Source organism: Rhinolophus hipposideros (genome assembly GCF_964194185.1).
Source record: "Rhinolophus hipposideros genome assembly, chromosome: 23".
Lineage (NCBI taxonomy): Eukaryota > Metazoa > Chordata > Mammalia > Chiroptera > Rhinolophidae > Rhinolophus > Rhinolophus hipposideros.
Genome location: NC_138069.1, coordinates 4,816,105 through 4,836,396, shown reverse-complemented (window position 1 = coordinate 4,836,396; position 20,292 = coordinate 4,816,105). Strand labels below are relative to the sequence as shown.

General features: G+C 52.8%; 1 long non-coding RNA gene across 1 annotated transcript in view; it reads left to right on the top strand.

Annotated features, from left to right (window-relative positions):
* The first annotated feature begins 9,523 nt into the window (after positions 1–9,523).
* The window catches only part of LOC308492033, a 31,543-nt gene continuing 20,774 nt past the window's right edge, over positions 9,524–20,292 (top strand). Inside the window, exon 1 of the long non-coding RNA XR_013992439.1 lies at positions 9,524–9,742. This is a non-coding gene — a long non-coding RNA (uncharacterized lncRNA). The remainder of the gene's footprint in view (positions 9,743–20,292) is intronic.

Here is a 20,292-nt window from a genome sequence, read left to right as displayed (position 1 = left end):
CCTGTGGCAGGAATTTGCTTGAAGGACTGAGAGGAGGTCTGTGTGGCCGGAGTAAACAGAGTAAAGGGAATAGGAGATGGGCTGGGAGTCAGCAGATTAGGCCAATCATTTGTTGGCATCATATCAGTTGAGTGCCTACAGTGAGCCAGGAGCACCGTGTACACAGAGTGGGAAGACCACCGACCGAGAACATTCCAGAATAGGAAAAGTGAAGGGCAAAGTGATCCATAGTCACAGGGAAGGGTGGGGGAGGAGGGAGCAGGAAGGCTCTTCTGAGCTGAGAGTGGAAGAACAGCTGTGGGCACAGGCTGTAAAGCAGGAGCAGCTTGGTGTGACTGAGGAGAGGTAAGAAGGCCAGCGTATATGGAGTGGAGCGAGCAGGGGCAGAAAGACGCAAGATGAGGTTACAGGTGCTGGCAGGGCTGGGTCTGCCAAGGCTCATGGGTAACCTAACCACAGGGGCCATTGCTGGGTTTTAACAGAGGAGAGAGCCACACTCAGGTTTGCGCTATGGAAAGACCCCTCAGGCCTCCAATGTAGGCAAGAATGGGGGGCACGCGGGATGGGGGGGTTGAGTTGGAAAGGTCAGAGAAGTTGGGGTGGACTAACAGATGGAATGCCTTCTCTTCCCAGACATCCCGGAAGAGCTCTGAGGATGAGCCTGCAGTCTTGTCCACTTAGAGCTTCTTGTTCCCAGCAACTACAGACCACCAGTTCAAGGGCCAGCAAGCCCCTCAGCAACCGTGACCTCTCCCTTGGGGCCCTGGTGGACGTGCCCTTCTTCCTGAAGTTGCCCTTCTTCCGCACCTATGGATAGCTCCTGGCTGAGGAGGAGTGGGCCCCGCAGCTTCAAGTTTGCAGGGACCAAGCAGGAAACGGGGGTGTCAGAGAGGCACAGTTCTGGGAAGACTTAGAACCACCCAGCGGGTACTTCCCTTACTACCGCTCCAAGGAGGAGAATTTTCCCAGCCTTTTGCATGGGGGCTCCCAAGACCCACCCACCAGGAAGGAGGTGCAGACTGGATGCTTCTGCAAGAGGACAGTGAGCATTGGGAGCTCTGTGAGTGGGGAAGGCGGCATGGAGGGGCCACAGAAGGGTGCGGGGAGCAGCGCTGGGCCCCTGGGCCTCCTTCCAACCTCTGTCCCAGGGCCCCTGACCTCAGTAGGCCAGGCCGGTTCACCCCACCACCCGGGGTCTTCTGGAGCTCCTGGAACGCTGAGTCTTTGCTTAATTGCCCAGAGGCTGGAGGCAGACTATTTCACTCAATCCCAGCTCAGCCCCTTTCTAAGAGAGTGGCCTGGGGAATGTCTTTAAGCTTCACGAGCCTCAGTTTCCTTATAAAAGAGAGAGACTAGTAGTAGCTACTCTTAGAGTCACTGTATGAGTTACATACAATAATGTGATCATTACGCCAGGCATCGCCTGGTGTTCCTGTTTCATCCTTATGACTTGCTAGGAACCCCAACAAATATTACTCATATATCATCTCATTTATCCTGATAATAGTCCTATGAGAGAGTTCTGATTATTCTTTCCTTTTTATGGATGAGAAAAATGAGTCTCAGAGAAGCTAAGTGACTTGGCCAAGGACAGGTGGCTAGCAAGAGCAAACCAGAGACTTGACCCCAAACCCATGCCCTGTAATGTTCCTATTAGCCACCGTCTGTACCATGAAGTTGGGCTCCGTGCCCCATGACTGCAAAGGTGGAATAAGCAGGATGAGTTGTTTCTAATCCCAGATACACCTCTCCCAGCTGGGAGCCCTGGAGGGGTGAGTGACATTATTGTGCAGTATGTGCCAGAGCACAGAGCAGCCCAGGTCCTCCCTTCTTCCCCTATTGCCCCCAAGGTTTTGTAGGCACAGGCCAATGCCAGGTGTCTAGACTGAAGCTGGGAGCCTGGCTGACTGCCTGTCTCCTCCTGACCCAGGCTGCCTCAGCAGGCCCAGACCTCGTCTCTACGTCCTCACTGACCTGCTGCTCCATCCTGCTGGTCTCAGCAGGGCCCTCCCAGGACAGTGGCCTGGAGGCCCCTCACTGCAATGATGCTGCCCTCCGTGGCCACGCCCTATGTGCCTCAGGATACGTGCCTTACTACAGAACCCCTGAGGAGGAGCTACACACTAGCCCTTGGCCTCCTGCTTCTCCGTCGGGGGGTCCAGGAGCCCACAGGGCGGCTGCCACACTGTGAAAGGAGCAGGAGCTGGTAGCAGCAGGAGCCACTAGCGAATGGGCCCACAAAACTCGCTGATCACCGAGGGGTGAAGGTGGCTGTGGGTAAAGTTCCCATAGCTGGGTTTGCCCTGGGACCAGAGCCTGCAGGCCTTTATTCCCCTGCCTCAGTGCCAACAAGCTGCAGAGCCAGCAGAAGGAGCCCAACCTCTTGGGCAGGCTCTGCTGACCCCTCTCAGGCCACTGACCTGGGCAGGCAAGAAGACCCTGCACCCTGCAGGGTGTGGCTCCACGCTGGTGTCTGGCTCAGCAGACCTGGGGTTTCCCTTTCTCCTCAAGGAACAGAGGGGCGAAGCTCAGCCTGTGCCTGCATTCAGCCACAACTCCAGGAGGTGACCCCACCACCTGGGCGGCTCCCATCTGGCTCTCCTAGCAAGAAAACCTGCCTAATGAAACATGGCGGGCAGCAAAGCCCCCAAAGTGTGTCCACAAAGGGGATTCTGCCTGGTGCAGCACTCACATCTTCCCACTGGTCCTGTTGTAGCCTGTTCCACGCCCAGAGGGAGGGAGCAGGTCCACCGAACCACTAAGGGACGCAGAGACCAGAAACAGGTTTTGGAAATAAATCATTTCAGTACAAGGGTTGGCGTCACTGCGCTAATTTGATGCTAGGGAATAATGCTTGCAGCTTCCATTTATTGAGCATTTACTATGTACTGGGCACCTTATAGAGAGCATCTCCATAATCCTTAGGGGTAGACCCTGGTGTCATCTCCCTTCTGCAGATGAAGAAACAGGTTCAGAGAGGTTACACAGTGTGCCTGAGCTCACACAGCTCCCAAACACTGGAGCTGGCATTCACACCCACGTCTGTCTGATCTTGGGCCTGAGTGCTTAAGCTCTTCCCCGTACAACCCTCTCAGTGAGTCTTCACACAGCAAGGAAAGAGCCAGCTGCTCCCCGCCAGGCTCCTCTGGACCTATCCCACCTTCCTTTTCCTTATTCCTCCCTTCCCTGGCTCCCTGCCCTTTGGAGCAGCAGGCTGAAGACAGTAATGCAGCACATGTCACTGCTTTCTTGATTTCTATGTCCCTTGGAACAAAATGTACTGATAGTTCTAGTTCCCGACCCCCCACCCCACCTCCATTTCCCAGTCCCATCCCCCACCCTAACCCAGAGGGCATGCAGAGACCACTAAGTGTGGCTGTACTGGCGTGAGGGTGACCTGCCCGTCATCAGGCAGGTGTGGGGAAGGAGACCACAGCCCTTCTGAGAGGCTGGACCAGCACAGGCGTCAGCTTCCCCTGAGGTCCCCTCAGAGAGAAAAGTCTGATTTGCAAGGAGCCTGAGCCCACCTCAGTGGGCTCCAGGAAGGTGTGTCCAGGTGAGAGGTAGTGGGTCCTGAGATGGGTCCCCTATCCACTCACAGGGAGCAGCAGAGGACTGAGGATGGCTGACAACAAGCAGATGCCACTGCCAGCAGTGCCATCGTAGCCCTCCCCTTGTCAGCTAAAGTCCTCCGCCCTCAGACTCCACACCTCCGGCATGCTTTCCCACAGCAGCAGACTTTGGCCATGGTTTCTCACACCTGGCGTCAGAGGCTGTCCTCATCTGTCTACAGTGCCCTCCCCTCCTTCCACAGGGCAAAATCCAGCTCGTCTTTAAGGACCTGCCTAAGTGCCACCTTGTTCCCTCAGCTGCCCTCCGGACTTTACTGTCCCTTCTTGCCACTATTCTTTTTAGGTCAGGAAGGTGTGAGGTTTCCTGAACCCCCAGAGCCCTGGTCCCTCCTTGTGGAGGACACCCTCCACAAGGCAGAGCTGCGGCAGACGCAGCTGAACAAAAACTCCCCGCCCACTGTCAGCATTGTAAGCTCTCTGCATCCCGGGCAGTTTAGCGCACAGTAGGTCCTTGGCAGGGCTTCTAGAAGTGATCTCCACAGCTACAATGGCTCCCTCCACCTCCCACCCCCTTTTCTACAGAAACCCCTCGATTCCAGATCTCCCAGCCAGGTTTCCTGGCCCCCTGACCCACATGACCTACCCTTGTCCTCGGCACCAGCCCACTTATGTCTATCAGCTGAGAAGAAAAGGCCGAGGAGGGCCAGCTTCCTTGTTTTCAGATGTGCACAGAGCCAGCTGATCCAGCGGAGCATGTCGGGAAGGACAGAGGGCATCCCAGGGCACGCCCCCTAACTACTGAGGCATCTGCTCTAGGAGCCCGAAGCATATGAGTGTAGTTAGCAATATTAATACTATGTCACTGAGGGAGAAACTGAAGCCAAGAAGTTAGGACACTTATGCAGAGGGGTTGGGGTGGGGGCAAGGACTTTTGAGAAAGTCACTTGCACTTTGAGTCTTGACCAGAAGGCATCACTTTGGTTAAGATCTGGGCTCTGGAGACACACAGCACGTGTGAATCTGTAATCTTCCATTTACGGGTGGTGTGGCTTTGGAGAAATTGCTTAACCTCCTTGAGCCTCATTCTTCTCATCTGTAAAATGGGGAATTGCCTCGCAGAATTCAATGAGATGGTATAGGTAGAACATGTAGCACTGGGCCAGCTTGGTACCCTGAGGTGGAAACGAGCCCGGTACTTTTGAGGCCTTGATAAATCAAGGCAGGTGAATAGATCGGGGGTGTGACCTCTCAACTAAATACACAGTTCCCAAGAAGCCTCAAATGGGTCCTCATCAAGCCCCTCAGAGGTCCACTTCGGTAGCCTCCGACTCCTCGTAAGACTTTGGGTCAGCACCTCGTTCACTGTCCAAGTGTACACTGGATCTGACTGCCAGGCAGCGTGGGGAAGCTGGGCCAGAAAACTCCTCCTGGGGCAGCCAAGGTGGCCTTCTCCTCCTGCGAGTCCCAAGTGCTGTGCCGCAGCGCCCTCTGCTGGCGCATCTTGACAAGACACCCACAGCTGGGGTCTCCATGGCCCAGAATTTCAGACTTCCTTGACACTGCCTAAGAGGAGACCCATCTCTACCCTCCAAAGGACAGGGGGGGATTAAGGTGTGGACCTAAGGTGCCCAGTGAGTCAGCGGCAGCACCGGGAGCACAGCCCAGGCAGCCCAGCCTCCCAGCGCCTGATCTGCCCCCTCACTTCACCACCACTCGCCTCTGTTTCTTGACTGGGAGTGTCACATTGAGCAGGTGCTGGAGCAAATACAGTCTGAACGTGCCCTGAATAGACTTTCTCAAAGAAGTGTCAATAAAGGAAGGAACCCTGTCCCAGAGGAGAGGCTCACATAGCACCTTGAAAGTCACCATATGCCCCTTTCCTACCCCTGGGTCTCAGGGAAGGGACCTCGGTGCTCCCATTACCTGAGAAGTCCAGCACAGGAGTTGATGCCGCAGGTAAAATGCCCAAAGGAGAAAGAGGACAGGTGATGTGTTCCCACTTCATTCATTCATTTGTACTCAGTCATCAGTAATTACTGTTTACCTGCTCTGTGACGGAGGCTGAGAACGGCCTCCAGGGCTTCCTGGAGGGGTGAGGGCTGGAGGGAGAAGCAGGGCCGCCTCGAGAGGGACAGCGAGGCCTTGGCCTCGGCCGAGGGGTCTGGAGATTCCTCTGTGCAAAGGCTGTTTCACCTTAGGCCTGAGGTAGCAGTTGGCCTTGAGGAAGGCAAGAAGAGGGAGCCGTGGGCCTCCCTCCAGCGATGTGTCTCAGGGGGAGATGCGTGGCACACACTTGGGAATGGAACTCAGTGGTTCATCCTGGAAAGGAGCCCGCTCCTCCTGCTCAGCTCCAGCTCATTAGCAGCACAAGCAGGAGCTATCTGGGCTCAGGAAGCCATCCCAGCACTGCCAGGGCCACTGCCTGCCAACTCGGGACCTTCCCGATTGGTCCCGTGCTGACACGGGTCTGAGGGAATGACAATCCACCTAGCACCCACTGGGTGGTCCTCCAAAAGAGTGGGGCTTTGGGGAACTGGCTGGCTTTCCACCTATGGACTTGTTCGAACAAAAGGACCTTAATGGCGAAGCAGGCAGGCGAGGTGGACTCACAAAAGGGCCACTCTTTGGAGACCTTTCATTTCTCATAACTGTCCCAGCACATATCCCGAGCAGGGCAGGGTACAGCCTGGAGGCTGGTACTGAGAGTGACCCCACAACTCCGCAGCAGGCCTCTTGGCCCTTGTAGGATCAAGTCTCAGTGGTCAGAGTCCACCTTGCTTTGGAAGAAGGATGCCTGTCTGGCTGCCCCTGCATGATGGCCTGTGTCGTGCAGGGCGTCTGGCGGGGTGTCAGCTCCCACTCCCCACGTAAGAATGCAGGACACGGTAAGGCCAAACAGGAACACCCACGGAGCCATAAGTAGGGGAGTCATATCACTATATTCTCGCCGGCGGCATCCGCCTCTCTGCAATCCGCTCTTGCTAGCCCCCATTCTCTGCTAGCGTAGCCACGGCGGCCATATTAGTGGCCAATGGCTTACGGGTTACAGCTGATGACCAACTAGCCACAGCTGATGGCCATCTGATCACAGTTGATGGCCATTTACTACCCGAGCCAGCACCTTTCTATGTGAGGCCGAGAGCCTGGAAACTGCTTTTTGGGGCTTTGTCCCCACAGCCTGGATGACGTGACACGGATGTGCCAGTGGGAGAAGAGCAGGCCCAGCAGAGGCGCCTTCCTCCAGACCACCCCCCCTCACCACTTTCTGCAATCCTAAGTGCCAGCGTGGGTCCCTGCTGGAGACTAGCAAGACACTGGAGGACATCGAGTTGTCTTCCTTCTCAGAGGAAGCCAGGGGGCTTCCAATGGACCCCAAGCACCTCCCCATTGCCAGGCCAAATGTCCCCATGAGCATGGACCTGCAGCTGGGTGCAGGGCCTGCCTACTACAGAGAGGGAGTTTGAGAGAGAGAGGACCACCCACTTCCAGATTGGCGCAGGGTGGACCATGTAGGCTGAGCCTGGACCTGGAGGGAGCTGGGCCCCTGGAGACCTGTACCTGAGAATTAGACATGACCCTGCAAGGCCAGGTACTTGCTGCGGACTCAGGGTACCAAGTGGGACATGGCTGGGATGGCAGTAAGCATCACTGCCCACGACTGACTGAATCAGCACCGTCTGTACAGGCCCAGGGAGAGGCAAACACCCCAGCAAGTGCGACTTCAGGAGAAGGGGCTGGAGAAGAAAGGGGGGGGGTGATGATGAGAGGTGTTGTGGGAGAGGTCAGAGGGAACAAAAGCAACCTCTAAGTTGTCCCTAGGATTCCTCCACAACCTCACAGCTGTGGGCCTGATACTTCCTGACTGATGGGATCTCGTTTAACCCCATGGAGCCCTCGTCTCCTCATCTCTACGGGTGAACACAGTCAGGCTTGACCCAGAGAAACAACCAGTGGGAGATACAGGCATAGCGCGTCTTATTGTACTTCACTTGATTGCTCTTCACAGGTGTTGTGTTTTTTACAAACTGAAGGCAAGACCTTTCACTGGCAAAAAGATTGTGACTGGCTTTATTGCTGTGGTCTGGAACCAAAGTTGCAATATCTCCAAGGTGTATGTGTTGGGGCGCGTGTGGGTGTGTGGATGGGTGTGTGTGTAACGTAATTGTGGGGTCTGGCTGGGTAAGTCTGAGATATCTGGAGGGCAGGCTGGCAATAAGGAAACTGGCAGGCAGGAGCTGACACTACATTCCAATGGGGCAATTTCTTCTTCCTCTGGGTAATCTCCATTTAGCTGTTAAGGCCCTTCAACTGATTGGATGCGGCTCACCACATTATCAAGATAAGCTCCCTTAAAGTCAACTGTTTGTAGATGTTAACTACATCTACAACAGACCTTCATAGCAGCACCTAGATTAGTGTTTGATGGAATCACCAGGGACTATAGGCCAGCCAAACTGACATGTAAAACTGACCATCAGTGGGCGTAGCCCTGCTGCTTGCTCACAGCTGCTGTGAGGAGGAAGTGGGACCACGTGTAAAGCCCTGTGCAGGGACTGAAGATATCCTCACGCCCAGGCAGCTCCAGCGCCTATTTGCTTGCCTGGAGCATGCAGGTAGAGAGGTAGGGGTATGCATTTTGCGGGTGGTAGGAAATGTTTCAGCCAAGGTGGCAGATGAGATTTGGGGCCTGCTTGTCTGCAGGGAGTGGGGTAAGGGCTGGCCCAGAGAGCCCTGGGGGGAGGGGGGAGGGAGTCTCCATGGGTTCTGGGAGCTGCAAGACAGGCGCGTCCAGGGGCACCGTGTGCTATCTATCTGGCCACTGGGACCTCATGCCCAGGCAGCTCGCAGAGGAAATTTCCAGCCCAGTGTCACCCCTCCTGAAGGCCTGGCCAGAGACAGGCTGAGAGTTTTCAGGGCTCTGGAAATTCCCACCTGGCCAGTGTGCCCTCAGCGTGGGACTGTGTGCCCTCAGCATGGCGACTGCAGACCTTCAATGCTGGGTGTGGTCCCCCCTGGACTCTCCACTGTGACAGCCAGGTCTTCGGGAATAAGCTCAAATCTGTGCTTACACAGCCCACAACTCAGGGGTGACAACTTTTATCTCCTCATTTGGAGCAGTTTTCTAAAAGATTCAAACTATGTCACACACACACACACACACACACACACACACACACACACACCTTATAGACACTAAGGCATTTTTGTCACCTAAATGGGGATAATGATAACACCCAACTCACAGGGTTGCTGTGAGGAGTAAGCCCAGGTGAGTGGGGCATGATTTAGGGGATTGTGAAATGTTGGATGTTATTAATAGCTAATATTTATTTAGAGCTGACTTGGAGCCTATCCCTGGATTGGATGCTTTCCACCCGTTGTTACAGTTATTTGTGAATAGATAGTGTCCTAAAAACCTGTGGGCTATGGGGAGGCGTGGGGCAATGGGGGCCTGGGGGAGTGCCCCTAACCTCTACAACTGGCATGGAAAATTGCATGTCCTGTGTATTTTATATCGAAACTGTCCATGGCTTTCAACCAGCTCCTCAGAGAATGAAGAACTTGTTTAGTTGATAGTTGGATATTCAGTTAGGATTATTTCAGGGTTGTTTTAGCCTAAAAGAGGACGTGTCTTCACAGGTAAATAATCTACTTCCTGACCTCGGATGAAGCACCTCGCCCTCCCTCTTGTAATTAACTTTGCAAAAATGTCCCTGAGATCATTTCCAGGGTCAGAAGCGCTGTGGACAGTCACAGGCAGCAGCGGGCCCTTTGCCTCCCAGCGCCGAGGTTCGCAGTTGGCAAGGCAGCAGTGGACGGAGGAGGGAGGCGAGGGAACACCCCGTGGCCGGGCCCCCGGGTGTGCGGAGGCGCTGGCGCACCGAGCCCCGCCCGCCTGCCCCGCCCTTAAGCGCCGCTGGGGGCGTGCTGGCAGCGCCTGCGGCCGGACGGGGGTGGGGGCCGCCCACGCGCGGCCGGGCCTGGATCCTGGCTTTGGGGGGCCACCTGGTGCGCGCGGAGTCCGGGCTGTCCTCCCTGGCGCCGCCTGCTGCGGGCCGGGCCCCGCACACGCTGCATGGGCACCGACCCGGCTCCGGGCGGGCGGGGCGCCGCGGCCCCGGCCACCGGCAGCTTCCAGCTGGAAGACTTCGTAGCGGGCTGGATGGGAGGTGAGCCCGCCCTGGACGGGAGGGAAGCCCCGCCCCCAGAGGCAGGGAGACCCGGTGCCGGAGAGACACAGAGAGAGGCGGCTGGGCTCTGCGCCCCGTTTACACCCCGGGCTCCGGGCGGGGGCTCTGCACCCAGGCTTCCCGCGGGCGCCGCGCGCCGCCTGCTGCCGGGACAGCCCGGGGCCTGGGGTCTCGCGGTGACCCGCCTAAACTCTGCGAGCCTCACCGAGGTCCACCTGAGCTGCCGATTCGCCTCCAACTTAGGGTCCCCGGAGCTTGACCGGTAATGATGAAGCCATCCGCCCAAGCGGACAGCCAATGGAGCGCCCCGGCGCGGACACACCCTTCGGTGACCGGGTGCCCACCTGAATTTGGGGAGGTGGCTTGCAGGAACTTGTGGGGAAGATGGTTCTTGTCCTCTGGACCCGTAACCGGGATGGGGAGCTCCACTTGGTAATCTGGCTGCTTCTAGGGGGCGCCCAGGCTGGAGGGAGTGGATAGGAGGAACCCTTTACCTTCTTCAGCTGCTGTCAATGTCAGGCCCCTCGTCCGGGCGCTGGGGTCCCCGGTACCGCTCCAGGAGCCTCTCCCTGCCGGGCCTGGGATGGGTTTGCTTGGTCAGGAGTTTCATCCATTTCCTTGCTTCTCCATTCTTCTCTTCCCAGTAGGACTCTCTCTCCTCTTCTTGCACTATGGGTGGGGGTATGGGGAGAGAGCTCGAGGGACTTATTGTAAAATATTATCTTTCTTTTTGGCCCCATCTAAGAGGACCGTAGAAAAGAGGTGTTAGCAAATGCAGCCACTCCCCAAGATAAAATACAATATTGAGGTGCTGAGGCCGAGACTCTGGATAGCATGTCTGACCCCACCTAGTGTTCTAGGTATGGAGGAGACCAGGAAATCTGTAGGGAAAGGAAACAACAAAAATTGACAAGCCAGGTAGCACCCCAGGTTCTTCCCCTTCGGTCCTCCCCTCACACCGAGCAGGAGGCCACGTCTGTCCCTCCACGGGTGGCTGCAGGGTGCCTGCTTCTCACCATCCTGAGCAGAGTAGGTTCCTTTCCTGGTGGGCAGCCCTGTTGACACAGGCTTTCCTGGGCTGGGCTGAGACCTGCATCTCCTAATTTTCCCAGTCAGGGGGCTGTGCCTGGAGGACCGCTGGGCATATCCAGGCCCTCTTTGGACAACCCTTCAGCCATTCCAAGGGAGAGCCTTCCCTGGGCTGTTTCCTTCAGTAGCCAGACCAACTTCAGTAGGCCCGCCAGTGGCTTGGTTTAAGAAACCCCCTGGGGGGTACGCTGTCAGAGGAGTTCAAAGTCTCTGATGACAGGGAGACCCTTCCCAATTCACACAGCAAGTAGTGGCTTGTCCTGTATTCTGTAATTGTCTTTACGTTGATGACGTTAACATAGCTTTTTCTTTTTTGCTTCCATGAAATGATGATGAGCATAGTAGCAGTGAATACTTAGTTGGTACCAGGTGCTGCTTAAGTGCTCTAAATATAGTTTTAAACCAACTTTATTAAGGTTATTTTACATATCAGAAAATTCACCCACTTCAAGTGTACAATTCAGTGATTTTTGAGTAACTGTACCAAGTGGTCCAACTATTATCATATATCAGTTTTGGAACATTTTCACCCCACAGTAAGATCCCTCATGCCCACCTACAGTTAAACTGCATCCTCTCCTTCTCCCTCTGGACAACCACTAATCTACTGTCTGCCTCTATAAATTAGCCTTTTCTGGGCGTTTTATATAAATGGAATCATAAAATAGGTGGTCTCTCATGTCTGTTTATGTATATATATATTTCTTTATGACCCCAATGAGGTAGCTATTATTACATTCCCATTTTACAGATGAGGAAATGGGTATACAGAGGAATTCAATGACTTGCCCAAGGCCATGCATCTAGCATGAGCACTGACATTCTAACCCAGGCAATCTGGTACCACGGCCATTTTAACCCCTGTACTCATCCATGGCTGTTTTCTTTCTTACTGACCTTGCATAATAAAATTTCACCGTTACATCATTCACATTTTGTTTGACATTTTACTGGTCTGTGAAGTCCCAAGGTCTGGAAACCACCGACCTGATATTCTGATTTCTTATATTGTACCCCTTGCTTTCGGATGGGTGGGCTACTGAGTGAGCAGGGAGATACTGGCGCAAGGCTGGCTCTGCGGTTCTGTCCTGGGCTGAGGGATGCCCATAGGGAAGGATGCGCTCACTAGGGAGGGGGGAGAAGCTGGAGACTGAGGACCACGCTCCTTCCTTCCCCTGCCGGGAGGGGTTCCTGTGGAGAGAATGCTCCAGCTTCCCGCTGCCCTTTCTGCCTCTGCCCAGGTGTGTGGGAAGGAGGGATTGAGAAGAGGGTTGGAGGTTCCAGACCAAGGAAACATTTCCTCTGGGATTAGCTGGTTTCTCAGCCCCTGGAAATAGCTAATATTTTAGGACCCCTTACCTGCTAGCAGAGACCCTTATCATCAGGTGATGGGGAATTGGTCTTAGAAGAATGACTCCTGTTTCAATCTCACAGTCACTGACTTCTGCAACTAGGGCTTTTTAATGTGTGGACTTGGGGTGGCTTTGTTTCCCTCCAAAATGGTTCAGGCTTTATGAATGAGTGTGAGGATGGCATTTTTCTGTGAGAAAGTCCAAAGTATCCATTACCTTTCCAAAGACACCTTCTTAAAAACAAAAATCAATAGCGTCCCTTTCTGAACATCCTGTGAGCGCCCAGCTCTCTGCTAGTACTTTGCATTCGGACCTTATTTCATCCTTACAATGGAACCGTGAGGTAGGTGCTAGTATTATGCCCTCCTACACATGCTAAACGTGAGGGGTAGAAAAGTTCAGTTACCTGTAACCTGGAGGTAACTGAAATTTTTCTGGGTTTTCTAGTCACATACTCCCCCCTTTTTTCAGGAGAAATCCACATAACATAAAGGTAACTATTTTAAAGAGTACAGTTCAGTAGCAGTTAGTACATTCACAGTGTTGTGCAACTACCACCTCTATCTAGTTCCAAATCATTTTCCTCGTGCCCAAAGAAGTCCCTGGACCCTTTAAGCTGTCACTCCCATCTCCCCTCCCCCAATCCCTGGCAACCACTAATCTGCTTTGTCTCTGGACTTACCTATTCGGGATAATTCATACAAATGGAATCGTGTAATATGTGGCCTTTTTTGTCTGGCCTCTTTCATTTACATAATGTTTTCAACATTTGTCCACATGGCAGCCTTAGTGCGTACTTCCTTCTATTTTTCTAATAATATTCCAGGTATGGTACACCACGTTTTCTTTATCCATTCACCCAGCGATGGACAGTTAGGCTGTTCCCACCTTTTGGTCATTGTGTGTAGTGCTGCTATGAACATGCGTGTACAAGTACTAGTTTCAGTGCCTGTTTTCATTTCTTTTGGGTATACACGTAGGAGTGGAATTGCTGAGTCATGTGGGAATTCTATGTGTAACTTTTAAAACCTGCCAAACTATTTTCCACAGTGGCTGCACCATTTTACATTCCCATCAGTAATGTATAAGAATTCCAATTCTCTACATTTTTGCCAAACTTGTTATTTTCCTTTTTTGTTTTCTTTGAATTATACCCATCCTGGTGGGTGTGAAGGAGAATCTCATCGTGATTTTGATTTTCATTTTCCTAATGACTAATGACGTGGAGCATCTTTCCATGTACTTGTTGGCCATTTGTGTATCTTCTTTGGAGAAATATCTATTTAAGTCCTCTGCTCATATTTAAAAAAAAAAAAATTTAGGTGGTAGAGTTCTTTAATTATTGTGGATTTCAGACCCTTGTCAAATGTGATTTGCAGATATTTCTCCCCATTCTGCAGGTTGTCTTCACTTTCTTGATAGTATCCTTTGATGCATAAGTTTTAATTTTTTATGACGTTCAATTTATTTTTTCATTCCTTACTTGTGCTTTTGGTGTCATATCTAAGAATCTATTGCAAATCTGAGGTCATGAAGAATTTCCCCTATGTTTGAAGGATACAATTTTTGTAGTTTCAGTATTTCCATTTACGTCTTTGGTCTATTTTGAGTTACTTTTGTACATGATATGAGGTGTGGGGGGGAGGGGTCTCACTTCATTCTTTTCGGTGTGGATACCTAGTTGTCCCAGCACACTCACTGCCCTTTTCTGGGGAGCTTGTTTCTGGAGGCAGAGCCCTGGTTTGCCTCCATTTTCTCTGCCTTCCCCAATGCCTGGCCCAGTACCTGGCATATTATGGGTCCTTTCTGGCAACTGGGCATTGACTGAGGAAGTGAATATAAGTGCCTGAGCCCTCTGTCCTGTCCCAAGAGCCAGCCAGTGTCAGCTAGGAGTCCAGGGGCTGAGTGACCAGGTGTTCTGCTTCAATCCACAGGTGCAGCCAGTGTCATTGTTGGCTACCCACTGGACACAGTCAGGGTACAGTCGCCATGTTTGTCACTACCTCTTGGAAAGGGTCCTGGAGTGAGTCTGCCTCTAGGTGTGTGCCTGCTGTTTCTGATGCCTCCAGTGCAGGAGAGGTTCTCTGCCAGCCCATGGGTGTGTGGTGCCAGGAGGCCTGCTTTGGAATGGCTCTGCCCTCATTACTTGGCAGTGATTTTGTTTTTGTGAATGTCTCATGTCTGCCTCCAGATTCTCATGAAGTATGTGTGTGTATGTCTGTGTGTTTGGGGCTGGATGGCCAAGGCACTGGTGAGTGTCCTCCTGTACGTCCTTGTGAAGCAGAGGCTGGTAACTGTGTGCCCACAGGCTTCCCTTCATCCAGGCGCGATGGGAGCCGTGAGCTCTGACTGCATACGCCCAGAGCGGGCTTGTACCACAGGTTACTCGAAACCATGGGTCACAAGGTGTTTTTGTTTGTTTTTTGAAAAGGGAAAACCTGAGTCATGTTTTATAGCAGCTGTATCAAGTGCCTTTTTTGAGAATTACCATGTGCTTTAGGGAGACTTTCTAAGGCCCCTTTCTGGGGAGTTTAAAATAAATATTAAAATTTAGGATGACATGACCTGTGGATTTAAAGCAAAGGTTAGCCCTCTGGCAGCCCAAGGCACTTCCTTGACTCACCAGAAGTTTGGCCTGGTTGTTGACCCCTGTTTCCACCCGGCTCGTGTAGGACGTGCCCTGGAGCTGCAGAGCCTCTGTCTATACCTGGAGTTTCTCCTTAGACCCTGTGACTTGTGTCAGGGTGAGGTTCTGACTCTCTGATGGGCTGCTTTAAACTCAGGGTGAGCACTGCCAACGCAGGACTAACTGTTCCAGGGTGATGTTGTGTGGTTCCTCGGTGCCCTGAAAGGTGGCGGTCGATTCTCCCAGGTTGGCACACGTTCCCCACAGTGTCTGCCTGCTAACGTCCCTGCTCCGGAGCTTCTGTGGGGACCGTGGATGTTCCTCTGACATATAGCAGCTCAGGGCTAAGTGCTGTCGCAGTTTACCTGAGGAAGAACCTGAAGAAGATCTCTGTGTGTGTGTGTGTGTGTGTGTGTGTGTGTGTGTGTGTGTGTGTGTGTGGTGTCCTGCTTCTGGCGAATGGGGTATACACACACAAAATTCAGGATTAGCTGGTTTGCATACAGCCTGGACTTTATACGACAGCTTCTAGTACTTTTTCGTCTTTAGCGTGGAGCTCATGTGTGCTGCCCTGACTCCTCCAAGGGCCTGTGGAATTTTCCAGTTTCAGACGAGTGCCTGTGGTGCTCATTGAGGATGCTGTGTGGACAGGCCCCTGATCTTAGCCTCAGCACCCTCTCCTCAGCTTCCTACATCCTGTGCATGTGCACAAGCATCTTGGTGCTGTCCCTCCGGGGATCCCCCCTCAGCTATTCTTCCAAGAGACATCCATGCCCAGGGGCACCCATCTACAGGCTGGCCCAGGTGCCCCTGGGTGGCCGTGGGAGCCACTTCTTAGCCCCACACCACAAGCTTAGTACATTCCATTTTAATTGCCTGTCAGTTTGTCCAGCCAGGTTCTCCCCTCCCCCAGACTGGGAGCTCAGTGAGGGCGTTTCTGTCTTATTGTTGTCCCCCAGGGCCTGGCACAGGGCAAGGGCCAGAGAATGCTTTTGTTGGAGTGGCACATGAGGGCGCACATGTGGTGTGTGGCAAGCCCCCTTCTCACCAGGGCTCCATAGGCTCCCCGTCGGCCACAGCCCAAGAGCACTGCCACTCTGGTGCAAATACGGGTTCCACTCCCAGGACCCCACTGCTCCGCCAACAAGACCTCCTGAGAAGCCGGTTCCTCCTGAGGCGGGAATGTTCTCACACACCCATATTTCCTATCACATCAGCGTCCTCTTCCATCCTCTTCCCTGGCACATTGCTTTATTTCTGGAGTGTTGCGCTACCAGCCTGCGGGCTGCAGGAGTGCAGGGTCTGTGCCCAGGACTACATGGGGAGCTTGGCACCTGCCTGCAGTCAGGCCCTGGCAATCACGCTTCCTCCCCTGGGATTTTCCCACAGGTGTTTGGCTTCTTCAAGGACATGTCCTTCCCCCCTTCAGCTCTGTGAAACTTTGTCCAACTTCCTAGGCTTGTGTCCTCTGAACGTGGGAGTTTCTGTGTCCGTCTGGTTGTCGAAGCCGGATTCTGTAGATGCTTGCTACTCAAAGTGTGGTCCGTGGCTTGGCACCTTTACCATCACTTGGAATTGTTAGAAATGCAATTCCCTGGGCCTTCCCTCAACCTTCTGAATCAGGATCTGCATTTTAAGATGACCCCAAGGTGACTCCTATGCTCATTAGAGTTCAAGAAGCAGGGCTTTCTCAGCAGCTGCCCCTGTTACTCTACTCTTCCAGGGGCAGGACTCTTCTCTTCTGGATGGAATGTGAGCTCCTAGGACAGAGCCCCAGAACCCCAATGAAAGCCAAGCTCAGAAGAATATGGACCATCAAGGCAGGGACTCAATACATGTGTGGTTTGGCTCATTCAGAGGAAGTGAAGGGTGAGCCAAATGGAAAAGCATGAGAGAGAGGGAGAGAAGAGAACATTTATGAGCAGTTCATCCAGGGTCTCAGGAACTTCGGAGAAGGCTGTGGATCTCTTGGAATGTTCCTTGTCTAAGACAGTTTTCACTTAGCGAGCCCTGAACTGCCATGTTTACGAAATGAAGGCCGTAACTTGGAGATACCGGAAGATTGAAAGTACAGTGACCGGATGTGACCACTCGTTTCCGGAACCCAAAGTCCCAGAGATCCCAGAGGGCCGTTTGCTTTTCCATTTCTCATTCTAGAAGTCTGGTTTACAAAGGGTAAAGGTCAGACCAAAATTGTGAAGTAGGACCAAAATATGTCAAGGACCATTCCTCCCCTCCCGGCCCCTCCCGTCTCCATCAGCAGTAAACCAAGCCCACTTAGTGATGAGGACGGAGCACTTTGCTGGGATCCGAGAGGTCGGGGAGAGGAGATAGTGATTGAGGATGGTGCTTCCATCACGTGGGGTGGAAGGAGCCACACACAAGCAGTGAGTTCTCCAAAGAGCCGGGGTCATGGGGAAGCTGCTGTCTCGGAGAAGGAAGGCTCCAGGGCCACAGGGTGAGCCTGGGAGGAGCGTGCTGTGGCATGCTGATGGAGTGGAGCTGGAAAACCCTTTCTTTCCATGAAGCTGATTGTTATGAAACACCTGCTGTTAGCCCAGCCCGGCCCAGGTTCTGGGGAAGCAAGAGAAGGTGCTCGGTTCAGTGTCAGCACCACAGGAGTTGCTTTGTTAGGATGGTTTGCTTTGACTTGAACAGACCTGAGAACACTCAGCCGATCCCTATCCTTGGGTTAAACTCATCATCTCATTGAGGTTGGGGATGGGGGAGAAGCTCAGATCTCCTTCCACAGGCATTCTTTTCTGACTACTCTAGCCCTAGCTCCTGAGAAGAGCGATGTCTACTCGGTTATTACATAGAATAATGTATGGTCATGTGATGTGCTCCCTGCCGTCCTCTCTGACCCCAGCTAGCACCAGCCCCACCCCCCACGCCAGTTACCAGTTTATTGCCATTCAGCTCCCAAACCACCCGTAGGTACCTGCTGTGCTAATGGAGGTGAGCTTTGTAAATATTTCTCCTCTGCCCTCTGGCATGATGCTAATGATGCTAAGCCGTCCAATGGAGGATGCTGGAGGGACACTGGGGAAAGAAAGGCTTTTGTCTTCTTGGTTTTTGTGAGGCTCACATACCAGGGGTCCGCAGAGCGTGCTGTCTCCGGAGCCTACGTCCTGAGTGCACAGGCTCTGTCGGGGACGCCTTTGTCTAGCGCCCAGCTCCCACAGAAGTGGCTCCTCGAGCTCCTGTAATGCCCAGTGGCTAGCAGCTTCCCCCAGCATCATCTCGGGGAGTTTTTCCGAGTGACGCCACCAGCAAGCCACGTCTTCGTGAACGGTCTCTTCTGCTGCTCCGCAGGTGACTTTACCATGAGTTCTGAGCTATGGCACCACCCTACACACACCTTGTCCTGCCGTCCCAGAGGGCAGGTTTCTGGCATGTCCCACCCGTGAGGATCTCGTGGCTTTTCTGCCATTCTGTGAGCCATGGCTCTGCCCTCTCCGAGGTCTGAATCTCAGTCCTTGGGGTGGGGGGCTCCTCCTTAGGCAGTAGGGCAGTGTCTCAGCTCTGGGGTAGTGGCTGCTCCCCGTATCTGCTACCTCTGCATTCTCTCAAGTTCTCTTTAACTCTTACTACCCAAGCCCCCATTACTCCAGTCCGTTATTAATAATTCCTTATGTCATTTTTTTCTGTTTGAATTACTGTGTGGCTTTTATGTCCTGATTGGACCCCGTGGGCAGAACTTTGAGCAGTAGTACATTTTCATGTCCACCAGTGTGAAATGAGAGATGACCATAAAGATGGGCCGTCACTAATGGCTTGGCTGGATGGTTAGGGACTTGGAAGGAACGTGACTGAAGATTAGTGACAAGAAGGTCCGGGAAGAACTGTGAATGGACGTCCCTCAGATGGGCACACACTGTTAAGATATCTGTGTCCCATGTACAGACTCCACTGCAGAGGAGTTTAATCATCAGGGGGACAAAATGACATGCTCTGTAGACATCTGGCAGCCTCTTTCCCCAGCCACCCCAGTGCTCCCGCAGTGGGCCCAGGAGCAAAGGATCCACGGAGGCTGTGCAGGGCTGAGCAGCTTGGACGTCCCATCACAGTGGCCATCTGGCTGATACTCTTGCTGGTGCCTAATCCGCCTGCAGCAGAGACCAACACTGTCCCCTGATCTGACACCATTCCTGGATGCAGTGGAATTACCTTGGACCTCTTCCGTCATGAAGAAGGGGGACATTTGTCATCCCTGGAATAGACACGTTTTCTAGGTATGGATTTGCTTTCTCTGCACATGTCGTGTGTCTGCCACACCACTGTCCATGATGCACAGAATGCCTTCTCCAGCATTATGGCATCTCCAGAGCACTGCTTCTGAGCAGGCAGCCCATTTCCTAGCAAGGGAAGTGCAGCAATGGGCTACTGCCCACCCGTGCAATTAACTGGTCTTACGGTATCCCATGAACTGGAAGTGGCTGGGCTAATTGGAAGGTACAGTGACTTTCTGAAGATTCAGTTGTAGCACCTTTCACGAGACAATATCCTGAAAGGACGGAGTTCTCTCTTACAGGCCATAGTACATACGTGGTATCAAAGACCACAATATGACAATGGCTCTCCAAAGCCAGAACACATGAGTCCGGGAATCAAGGGGTACAAATGGGAGTTGCATCTCTCACTATTGTGCCCAATAATCCACGTGCAGAAGGTTTGCTTCCTATGCAGGGCTGGTGGTTTGTAGTCCGGGGGCTACAACAGTGATTCCACTAAATTGAAAGATGATACTTTGCTGCCACTTTGGGCCTTTTATGCCACTGAACCAAAAACTAAAAATAGAAGAAGTTACTGGCTGGAGTGATTGATTCTGATTACCAAGAGGTAACTGGGCTGCAGCTACGCAATGGAGGAAAGGGAGAGTATTTCTGGGCTGCAGGGGATTCTCAGGGGAACCCATTTGTACGTCCATGCCCGGTAGTAGAGGCGTATTGAAACCTACAGCAACCGCAAACCAGGCAGGGGACTGAGGACTCAGACTCCTTAGCAATTAAGGTTTCAGTCACTTCACCAGGTAAAGAACCCCAGCCACCGAGGCCCTGACTGAGCATGGGGCAGACAGAATGGTGAGTGGAGGAAAGCAGCCGTGCATTTCAATGATGACCTCAAAAGCAATTACATCAGAGAGGACTGTAGTAGCTCTGCGAGTTTCTCTCTTTCTTTTCTGTGTGTGTGTGTCTTTGTATTTGCTGACTGATTTCTTCTCCCTCCTTGCCGTTTTGGATTTCCTATAGAGTTGTTGAAAGTTAACTTTGCAGCTTAGCCTTCAGGTAACAATTATTCAGCGGTCTGTGATGGATTCGAGAAGTAATTCATATAGCTGCAGTAATAGATACAGTGACGGATAGGACTATGTGTCTCTTCATTTGGGATAGTGTGAGAAATTCTTCACTTAGAAGGAGGATAGCTGTATGTTATTAGGTGGAAACATAGCGTTGTTTCAT